Here is a 12,085-nt window from a genome sequence, read left to right on the forward strand (position 1 = left end):
TCTGCTTTTCTGCTGAGTTCTGTGTACTTCATGTTCTCTATTATGCGTCATTTTTCCAGATGCATTATTGAATCTGGCATTCTTTCAGGGAGCTGGATTTCATTATTCTTTTATGTTTCGCATGTGATAGCTGTAAATGGCCACCCAAGAACAGTTGCTGACAAATACCCTGGTAGGAATTTAGTAAAAATACATTTTTATCAAAGCCTGTTCCATTTTTAATGTGAAGAGTCCTGGAATCAAAGTCTTTTTAAAATCATTTATATTTAAGTTACTTAAATTTAGGTTATTTTTATTACTTGTTTTAATAGTGCTTTTTTTGTTGTTGTGGTTCTTTTTCCTTTTATCCAACACTTTTCTGGGCTTCTGTTATTTTGTTTCATGCAAGCTTATTCATTTGCTAGATAGAATCAAATTTTGAGTCGGGGATTGTTTAGACAGTCTGTCAGAGGTAGTAAAGAATCCTAGAATTACGTTTTCTTGGTTAAGGAAAGAAACCTGAAAACACTGTCAGTTCCCTTCTGGTGAAAGATAGTGATTTAGCTGGACTCCCCACTGGGGTAGGTAATTGGTGTTAAGGAACATCCGCTGTTGCCTGTGCCAGGTAATTGTAGCCTGTAACTGGAGTGCAGGTTTTATTGCAGCAGTTCACATCATTAATGTTTCCAGAGTGCAATTACCTTGCACTCCTTTCTGCATGCAGGTCACTAGGAAGCTGTGGCTAACCTAGACATGGCACTGCCTGTGCTTGGCAGCAGTGATAACCAAATGTGTATCTCTGCACAGCCTTGATTACAGCAGCTGCCTTCTCATTTCCAATTTAAGATGCAGTATTCAACTCCTTAATTTGGAGAGGGTGCAGAGCCTGTGGAGCAGGCAGCCTGCTTCTCGAGCTGTGGGCAGAGGAGGTCAGCTTGCTGTGGAGATCAGCTTGCTGTGTTTTAGACAGCATCTACCCAATCAAGCTGGAAAGAGGCTAGAAGCAAAAGTGGAAATGTTCTCAGCTCTGATGCACCCATGCCTGAATTTAGGGACTGGTCTCATTCTGCACAGTGTGCCTTTCTTTTGGGTGAGGGGGCTGGATTGTAGCAGTAACAGAATCCATGTGGGTGTGGAACTGTTCTCTGATTCAGGTTATCAATCCTAGCTGTAGAACTTCTCATGAACCTCCAAGTTATTCCTCAATATAAAGTCACTGCAGAAACCATAAAAACTCTGTCATGCAATTAAAAATTAAATCTCGGGACAAAATGGATCTCTAATCATGTCAAGTGAATTTAGTGTTTCTTTTAAGCCTAAAAAGAAACTCTGGTAGTCATACAGGAGGCTGACTGTTCTACTGCTAAGATAATACATTTTCTTTTCAAGGTGTCTGCAATTTTGCAAGCCCTAACCCAGGACTTCTTGCCTTTTGGTTTGCATGTATCAATTGCTGATGGCTTTCTGGACTAGCTTATCAATGTCCAGTCCTAACAATGACTCTGGAAAGAAATTGGATGAACTGGAAGACTGAACTTTGTTATTGAGTTTTGTTTTCTTCTCCTTTATAATCTGCAAAAGTTGGATAGGAGCCTGTCTTTCCTCTGAATGCTTGAGTGATCAGAGCTCATAATTTTGTTGTTCATTTTCCAACCAGTATTTGAGTTTTAGTTTTATGTTAACTTCATGTAATAAATACTAATTTTAATTTTCTGTAATGTTGCATGCAAATTTATCAATTCAAGTACATGGTTTTTGGAAACAACATGTTCTCACTTCAGCTGAATACAATGGGATGAAAAACTCAGCAAAGGTAAACTTTGTATTTTCTTGATCAGGAAAATGTTTGGAGAGTGCACCATTTTTTCCTATGGAAAGCTATGGAAAACAAGTTGTGATCCTACAATTGTTTCTGTTTGATATGGAATCCTGCACAGTTCTGTGGTTTGGTATTCAGGGCACTGACCAATTCAAAGAAAACAATCCAGATTTTCCCACAGGCATTTTTGGCCTTCAGGTATATTCCATTGCCCAGCTCAAACAGGCTGCTGGACAGGAAGATTTTCAAGTGGAATGGCAGCACTGCTTTTAAAATGTCAGTTTGTTTTTATCTCTACACAATCATTGACTGCTCCCCAGAATTTTTTTCCTCCTGCTTGTATTGCCTTTACGGGAAAACTAAGAGTGCAAAGTAATCCACATACGTGTCATGCTTTTTATCTGTCTGTTTTGGAATGGGAGTTGGAAAATTCCCAAATTAGCTTAGAAGTCCCTCAAAGTGCCTTGCAGCTTACATATTGCAAAAACATCTTCACTGATACCTGCATTCACCTCTTCACAAGTTGAGGGATAAATACTTTCCTCGAGATAAATCTGAAAAAGAAGGACACAGAACCACTGTCACTTTTGGTTCCAGAAGTTGATAGTGGCTGCTAGCAATAGCATGAAAATAGTTGAGAACTGCTTCTTTCTACCTGTATCTATCACTGATGCAGGGAGGGAACAGCCCCATCAGCCTGGTGAAACTTTGTTGTCACCAGAGCCACTGAGCTTTTGCCTATAACTGAACAATGGTTTCCTCTACATCCATATCCAAGATTGTACCACTTAAAGCCCTGGAATGTGTTCAGTGCAGTGAGCTATTCCTCAGTGAACCCTCTGGACACTGAAGCCCAGGATGTCCCTGCACTGCAGTTCCCTGTGACACCAAACAGCACAAGAGCAGCCTGTGCTGCATAAGCACTTTGTACTGAAGGGAGAGTCTTGCAAAACGAGTGCAGTGATGACAGCTTCAAGGCCCTTGATATGCTTGAGATATTTGTAGGGCATTTCAGGCATGAAGGATGGACAGTGATGTCTTTTTTTTTTTGTTCCTGTTTCTGGAGACAGTGCTTTTCCAGTGCTTTGTAAATGTTAGTGCTGCTCTGAACTGACTTAAAAAGTTTAACTTTGCTTGCTTGGAGCAGTAAGTGTTGAAGTTTCAGGTGAAAAGTAGAAATTCAGGGTAATTTTAAGAGCCTTTTATCTAATCCTGCATGCTTGGGTTAGCAAACTATTTGATCATTCCTTGTCATGTATCCTTCAGCATAAAACCTACGTGCTGAGAGTGGTGTTTCCTTCTGAAGTATTCATCAACAGCTTTGTTGGCTGACTACAGACAATTCTGCTCTCTTACAAATAACTCCCAGGACAAAGTTTAACTATGAAGGCATATTTTATTTTTTCAAATAAAAGCTTAGAGTTTTGAAAAGCATAAAGAAGGCTCTGAAGAACATAGGATAAATTTCAATGGACTTCCTGTTAGTATTATCCCTTAACAATTCAAAAGCAGGTTTTAGTCCTTAGAGCAGTACCAGGAACGTGAGATGAGAACGTGCCATGCAGTCTATACCTTTTGTTCCCTGGACCTGAGAAACAGTCCCCTTTTTGCAGCTGAAAGCAGAGTTGAGATATCACAAGGTGTCAAAGGTCAGGAGCCAGCTATATTCTTTGCCACTATGGAAGAGTATAGGAACAGGTAGAGATTAACTACAGCTGGATGGACCTCAGAAGGTAAGGCCAGATACCCAGTGTTACCTAGAGCAGTGACTCACTTGGCTCTTTGGAGATGAAAAGACAAGGACCAACTGGTAGGTTTTTGTTTCTTTCTTCTAGCCTGTGTTTCCTGGACTTGGCTGAGTCCCACAGTGGTCAACTTTCCCTGTCTGTGTTCCTTTTCAGGTGGTCTTTCCTGCCTCCTTCCCTTCCTGTGCTCCTTCCTGTGCCTGCTCCCCAATGATTACCTTCACAGTAACCCCATGCCTCAGGAAAAGGTTCATGATGGGTCCACTACCTTCCCCCTGCTGCCAGAACTAATGTATTTTCTCTCTTTCCCAGTGTGATGGCATTTTATTTGTGTTGCCAGACAACTCCCATGTTGTCTGTGTGGGTGTAAGTTGGTTTGTTTGTTGAGGCTGGTATCGTACAGCTCTCAGCTGGGTGTAGAGGGACTTGGGTTTTATTTCCTGGTCTCTCATCATGTGGTAAGGGCAAACAAGGCCAGGCTGCATGTGAATCTGTGAGGTCTACAATGGCTTCTCATCATCTTTGCACAAACTTCACAGGTCAGAGATTATGTGCGTCATACCCACCTTCCCAGTACCTGTCTGTCCTTCAGATTTATCAGTCTGGCTGAATTCTTGTTCTGCTGAGGTCTCAAGCAGAACAGGTGAAGGCAGCAGGAGGTAAATGATATTTACTCTGCTGTGAATTGGCACTTGGACCCCCACAGAACCTGGTACCTGCAGAGATTGTCCTCACTCTTTGAAATAGGAGCACACACACTCTGGCATCAAAGACAGGTCAGGTACAGGTAAGTCAGTGCTTGTGAATTGTTCCTGGTGCTATCTGAGGGCTTGCACTATAAAAGAGTGGGAGCTGGGTTAGCTGCAGGATGTATGGGAGTCCTGCAAAGTCATTAAATAGTGTGAATCCCTCAGTGCATTGCTTAATGGCTTCTTCAACAAGTGGATGCAATTTTGCCTGTGAGAGGCACGAGTGTGGAGTGTGCTAGAGGAGACTGTGGGTGACCAGGTATAAACTCTCCTGGGGTCCATGCTGTTCCAAGCAGACTGCAAAGCCTGCTGGCAGAGGCAGCAGCCTTGCTCAGGATACCAGATAGTTTTCAGTCCCTGTGAAGTCTTTTGCTCTCTAAAAAGAACACAGTTCTAAAAATCTGTGTCTCAGTTGTGACCGTGTTTGTTGGAGTCTGCAGAGTCTCAGGTCTCTTGAAGATTCTCTTCTTCCTGTTCCAGTCAGGTTTGGTGTCTCAGTCCACTGTTTTATTTAGTATTGACCAAGGGTGAGATTTAAGTGTCATGCCTCAATAGCTTTGGTGTTTTCTACAAGCAGTAGCTTATCCAGAACTGTGTGATCACTGTATTGTTTCAAGAGTTCAGGTTTTGCTAAGGATGGGATCTCTTAAACCTTTAATTTGTCTGTATCAGGAGTCTCCAGCTAGATGCTGACAGTCTGCAAGTTCTCACAAATGTTCCCAGGTGCCTGGCTCTCACAGCCAGATGATGGAAAAGTATCTCCAAAAAACTGGAGACAAGATGTGAGAAATAAATTCTAGGAAAGTAACAGGAATTCTAGGAAAGTTTCCCCTTTAAAATTCAGTGTTAGGAACAGTGCTATTGTCTTGTGTCTGGATGCACTCTGAGCAGAGCTGTCATTATTTGAGGCCTCTGATGGCTTTTCCAGCTGAGGACACCGGTAGAGTTACCATCAGAAACAAGAGTAGCCTTGTTTTATGTGCGTTCTGGAACTAGCAGTCTGATATCATTAGGGTTAGAGCTGGGTTAGGATTAGCACCCTTTCTGGAGTTAGACCACTGGATACTGCTATACTTCTCCATTTAAAAGGGGAACATATGCCCCTTCTGATCTGGTCCTTATTTTCTTCTTAGGACTGAGATTTCTGCCAGAATAGCTGTAATGGCCCGTTCTCTTCTAAAATCTGACCATTTCTGTTTACACACGACTAAGCTGTCCTTATGTGGCATTTAAGAATAACAGGAGTTAGTAAACTGAATTTTTCTAAAATGACACCTCTTTTCTCTGGTGTCAATCTGAAATGCATGTGCCTGCCGCAGGGTGGCAGCAAGCAGTCAGCTTTGAAGCATCCTCTCTCATTTCGAGTACTGCATTTCAAGATTAAGGCCAAAGATATGATAGATCATTCTGTGAAATGATATGACAAATACAGGAAATCCTTTTTATATTTTAATTCATTATTAATGAATACTGTGCTTTTAAAAATTTATAATGATATTATAATTTCCTTAGGTACAAAAACTATCCCAGGGGATGAGCTCTGAAAAGCTTATCATACAGTAATTTGTATGGGAGTTAATTCTTTGGGAGATTAAGTGCTGAGGGTGAAGAATGTAATCTTTTCTTAATGCTGTCCAGGGATCTGTATTTAATTCTTACCAAAATCTGAGTGGTTTCCACCTTAAGGCCTGGGTTTTCAGTGCCTGATGTCATCTAAATGATCCATCACTGCTGCAGTGTGATGCCCAGCTGTGATATACCTTCAGTTTTCCTGGAATTCAGACATTTGAAGGCATTAGTGCTGCATCCAGTCATTTTAATGTTTATATACATTTACTTATAGCTAGTTTGCTGTCATGTCATCTGTAAAAATACTCTAAATTAATTCTTACATCCAGGGTTCTTTTAAATCACTCATAGTAGTCCCTGGTTGGTTCTGTGGTCAGTGTCATCAGCTGGGATCATTGACCTGCCCCATCACTGACTGGTAAAAGCACTGTATTCAGGAGGAGTGTGTGAAAGCAGAAGGGGATGTGTGTAGCTTTTACCACGTGAGGGATTTGGTGAAGTTAAATTGTTCTTCAAAAGCCCTACTTTGTGAAAGCTAAACCTTTTGGTTAAAAAGTACAGCTTAATAATAAAAAAGTGTAAGACTAAGGTAGGTTTTGCAGTCTGACAGGCAGGATGTCCTGGTGCTTCCAGCCAGGGATCTGCATCTCCATCTTCACTGCTGCAGGTGTGTGCCCCAGTGCTGGAGTGCAAGGCCAATCTCTCTTCCCCTGGAGCTAATGAAGTCTACAAACATGAGACATGCTAATTGGGATGGTGCTGCTGAAGAGATGTTTTAGCAGCTCACAGACCCAGTGGGGCAAACAGCCAGAGCTTCAGCCCTTCTTCTCACCTGCTGGTGTGTCTGATCTGCAAGTCACAGTTTAACTCGGTCTCTCTCTGGTGAAAGTGATGTCTTTGTGAGTCCCTCTTTCCCTTTTTTAAATTTTTTCCCCTTTAACTTGGAATATTTGGCAGATGGCCCAGGTGCAGCCCCTGCCTTTGGGGTGAGGAGGGCAGGACCCATGTCAGTGGGGCACAGCACAGGAGGCAGGACTGTGCAGCACATGGCTGCATGCCTGAGGTGAGCAATCTGCAGCTGGGAACTGCAAAACAGCAGGGAAAATGTCCTCTGGGTTGAAGGAAGTTACCTGATACTAAGGGAGAACCACAGACCAGAAAGTCTCCCAACAGGGTATAAAAACAGGGGTGAAGCAGTCAGCATGGTGGCTGATGTTAATGAAACGGGGTGTGAGGGGAGTAAAGTGGCAGAAAGCAAGCCCTGGTCTTGAGGAGAGGGGATGCTGCCTCCTTCAGACAGCTTTGTAGATGGGTTCCTCAGCTTCATAGTGACTGGGGTAACAAAATAGAAGAGGAACATGAAACAAAATCTCTGCCTCATAATGAGCAAAAAAAAAAAGGGTGCTATAAATTTCAAGTGTCTTGCTGAAATAATAAGCTCATATAACTCATTATTGGAGAACCTAGTACCAAGCTAGGTTATTGTTGTTGTTGTTATTAATTATGATGGTGATGATGATGATGCTGTTATTATCAAACAAGTGCTGTTACTAACACCACTCTTGTAGGTAGACTTTCCTGGCTGCCTCTGCTAGCCTACAAAGCATTGTATTAATTGCTGTTCTGGAACAGTGTACCAAAAACTATGCTTCTTTTTGTCCATTATTTTCCTGCAGAGATGATAGAAAGTGTCCTGAGTGTCCTTGCCCATCTGTTTGACATCATGTCCCTTAAGAGTCTGAGAAGTTGTTTTCAGTGTTTGAAGGAAAATACCCTGAGACAGTGTAATACTGTGATGACACATTTTTGTGTCATGGAGGCGGATAATCTGAAGCTATGCCAGAAATAGTACTTAGAGCAAAAGTACTTCTCCTCTTTACTGCAGAATTCTCTTTTTCCTGTGGTGTGGGAGATGGCTTCCTTCCCAGCATTGGCTGCTGGGGATGGGGGTGGGCTGAGCACATCCATGTCTAAGGTGAGAGCACGTGAACTCTCTGGTGACTGGTGTGGAGGTACTTGGCATCAGAAGAGAAAACTCTACATAGTAAGTCATGAGTGAGAGAGAAAAAGGCACAGCCCAGATCTACCATCACTGAAGGTGTCAGACCAGAGGTAGGAACAAGGAAATATTTATCAAAGCACAGCTCCTCATCCCTGAGATTTTAGCAAGTGCATATAAGGAGAGCAAACAATGAGAGGTTGGTAGGATCTGTATGATCTCAAATGGGACACAGATTTAGGTTATAGATTTGCAGCGTTAGGATTCTAAAGCTAAATTAGATGTGTTCAGCCAGAACTCTCTTCCTGGCTCCTCTTTTCAGCCAGGCTGCTAAAGGACCAGTTTTTGTAGGCTTTTATAAAAAACTCTCAGCATCCCTGTGTTTTACAATTCTCCTCCTCAAGTGGTAGAATACAATTGAAAATATTATGAGGAAACAAATACATTTGATCTCTAATCTAATGTGAGAAGAGATCCATAGAACTCACCACAGGTGCAAACAAGGCTCAGATCACTCAGATGATGTGTGACCAACCCCTGAGCTTGGCAGGGCTATGTTGGGTTTGTCTGTGCAAATAAAATGTCCTTTGTGGGCAGCCTTGGCAACCCAGTGGTGAAAAATGCTGTTCAAATGTTAGGCTTTATTTTTCCTGTTTGCACTGGTAAAGTGACCAGAGGATTGGCTGACAGTGTGTCTGTGAACAGTGATGGTCTCTGTTTTTCCCTCTGCAGATGCAGCCCTGGCTGACCTGCTCAATGGATTAGGAGTGAAAGTGGGCAATGTGGTGCAGGGCCTGGCTCCTCAGCCGTGTTGTCAAGCTCTGCAGCTTTGGGCTGAGTAACTCCTCACCTCTTCTGACCTTACTTGGCAGCCTGTGCTCTTGCCCAAATAAGCGGCTCGTTTACTTGTACGCCAAGAAAACAGCCCTGAAAAACTGATCCTGCTCCTTTTGAAGTGCTGAAGAAATTTGCCATTGATTTGCAAGATCAGAGAAGCTGTATGTTTCAGGCAAGCTGCTCTGAAATCCCTATTGGAGATGTTTGCTCCTGTTTCTTCTCTGAGAAATAATCCACTTCCATTCTTTCCCTAAAGTGCTGTCAGAGCAGACCTAGCAAGCACTACTGACGTTTTAAAATTTTCTGGGGAAAGAAGAGATGATGTTTTCTCTTCTGTAGGGCTTGTGTTGTGCTGAGTCTTTTCCTCTTGTTGGAGTGCTACCTTTACTCAGTCACATGGAAAAGCTTTTTGTAGCCCTGTATGGTTCTTCAGCAGAAGCTACTGATACTGATATCCTAAACAAGGAGCCATCAAAGTAATGTGAGAGATTTGCAGGTGGATTCAAAGTTGCAATGTAAATATTCTTTTGTTGAATACATAAACTTAGAAATGTAAAGTTCTTGAAAGTTTAAAAAATAGGAATATTTTTCCCTTTCAAGATGTCTTGTATCAATATTTACCTTGAGAAAAACTGGCATCTGCAGACTTTCTGTGAACTATTTTGAAGATTGCTGAGGTGCTGGTGTCTGTCTCCTGTAAAACTGTTGATCCAAACCTCATGGTGATGGGATAAACAGACACAGCTACTGACCTTTGTTAGTGTCCTTTTAATAGAACAGGTTAGGAAAGTGTGCTAATAACTCTCAGTTGTCATTATTCAAGGCTGAGAAAACTTCTCCTTTTGCAAACCATTCATCTGAATCTAATTTTCTCTGTTGCAAGTGGTTGAAACTGGCTTGCAATACACCAGGGAGCATGCTTTTTATTTAGGAAACAATGCTGAAAGCAATTAGCTTTAAAAGATAAAATAAAATAAAATAAAATTAAATAAAATAAATCTACCTTATGGTTTTGTGGTTTTGTATAAGTTTTGGCTTTTGGGTGGGAAAGAAAATAAATCAGCATTTTGGCTCAATGAAAGGCTTACAGAAAAAACTGTAACAAGAATCACAACCTTTCCCTACAGGCAAAAGTCTTGATGGAGTGGCACAGGTAGTGAAGATGGGGGAGATAAATGCTGAAGTGCTACAACAGACACAGATGTTTGTCTTTGTGTCCTCATAAACCCCTACAGACTTCTTTTGCAAATGTGTATTATGGCTGCATGCACACTTTATTCATCTTTAGAATTGCAAAAGGGCAAGGAATGGGCCATTTGTAGCAAGTGCCAAGGGTGAATGTTGTTTATGGGCATCAGGTGTAGGGAAGCAGCAGCACTGCCTCTCCTCACCTGGCTCTGAGGTTCACTGGTTTGCAGTCACCAGCTGGTTGTGGTTTATCTACAGGGTAATCTATAAGGTACCTATAGTGCTTCCAAAATATTCTTATGCAGAGGTAGGGAAGCCTAAGCCCTAATATTTGACCAAACTTTCTGGCATTCCAGCATATACAGGTATAGTGACATTTTTCATTTTCTTTCACCCTTTTTTCACCTCTCATTGTCACAAATGGGCAGGAGTCTTGTCTTTGTTAAGTAAAAGTTTAATGGGGTCAAAGTTTCTTCTGTAAAATCCCACTGCTTAAATGGATGTGTGACTATTTCCTCTCTAATAAAGTGAGCATACTTTAATTTTGTTTATAAAATACTGTGTATACAGTATAATCTCAAAAAGCTGCTTGCTATAAAATGCCAACTTAAATTATGAGCCAGAATGGAGTCCCTGCATAAAAAAAACTTGTATTCTGTGATATAATGGTGCTTCTGTTAAACCCATTAATGTGAGGAAATAATGTCTGTGATAAAACTCCTGTTCTTTACCATGTGTCTCAGATACCTGGGTTTTATACAGATTTCCTTTGGCAGTCATACAAAAGAGCCAGTAGGAACCTAGTAGTGGTCCAAACCTCAGTTTGCTTTTCCAGAAATGCCACTCTAGATTCCTTCCCAAAGTTTGGAAGAGAATCTAAAGCAGCTGATCCAAAAATAGTGTTTCTACTAACTTTTCAGAATGTGGACATTAATGTTTTATTTATCTATCCTGTTCAACAAGGGACCTTTACCATTGCACAAATAATAGTACAATGTTTGGGTCTTTTTTAATATATTTTTGATGCATGGAAAAGTACTACCCTGAAGTAAACTAATGCATGTAATGGGAAGGAGTTTTCTATTTTCCTTTCTTGGAAGCTGAACCATAAAAGCTTGAGTGTTAATAGTCTAATGTATGAGGCAAAACCTGGCATGGGAGAAAAATAAAGGGTAATATTTGATGGTAACAAACAATGCGTAGGAAGTAAGGAGCAGTGTCTGGTTCTGCATAAAAACTTTCTATTTCTGACCTCATTATGTATTGTTATATAGCTTATGGGGAGTTCTCTGACCACTTGTAGCTGTTTCCAAGCTCTAATCTCATTTGTGGGAGTGAAATTCTTGAAATGTCCATTAGTTCTGTTAGTCCACAGCGTATGCAGGAGCATCTTTCCTTTTTCAGTATTCTGAGAGGACGTGTTCTTTCTGATACTCAACCAGAGAAAAACATAACAGTATTACCAAAACTTCAGAAAAGTAAGAGCAGAAAAAAACAGCATTTCTAGGATTCCTCTGCCATAGCAGTCTCCTAGACTGGTCATTGTAAGGAGACACTTCTCATAATGATGGAAGTATCCATGGCTGGTAAGTGGAAGTATTCGCTTCCACACTTGCTGGAATGCCAGTATTAAAGTCTTCACAGAAGCCTATGGTATATAGTTTATAATACCACCCAGAACCTGGAAAAAATTGAGTGAATTCAGATGATGGAAGCATAATATCAGGTTAAAATTACTTATGTTTTCAGTTATTTTGTCCTGCGTTGTATTCTCTTAATCCAGGATGAAATTCTAATTGTGGCTAAATTCATGGAGAGCTCATCAATGAATGGAAGTTTTAGGAAGCCACTATATCTGAGGTTTGGATGAAAGGTTGGGGGTTGTGAATCTTGCTGGCTTGTAATTCTGGGCATTTTGTGCAAGGCAAGCACAAATTAAATAAAAGGAATAAAGAGAAAATCAGAATTGTTGCATGCTGTGTTCTCAGACATGGCAAAGGCAATGGAATGGGTTTGCTTTCCTTTATGCTCCCTACACAGTCTCCTATGAACACATTAACATGAAGGTCTGTGTTGTTCTGCCAATTTGGAGGTTGGAGCTGAGCTGAATTGCTCTGCATAACTTGACACAGGACAAGAATTGATGGAGTTAAGCGGGAGGTTTGGTTTTTTCTGGAATTTTTATATGAAGGAACAAAAC

This window comes from Heliangelus exortis, chromosome 3, assembly GCF_036169615.1.
Source record: "Heliangelus exortis chromosome 3, bHelExo1.hap1, whole genome shotgun sequence".
NCBI lineage: Eukaryota > Metazoa > Chordata > Aves > Apodiformes > Trochilidae > Heliangelus > Heliangelus exortis.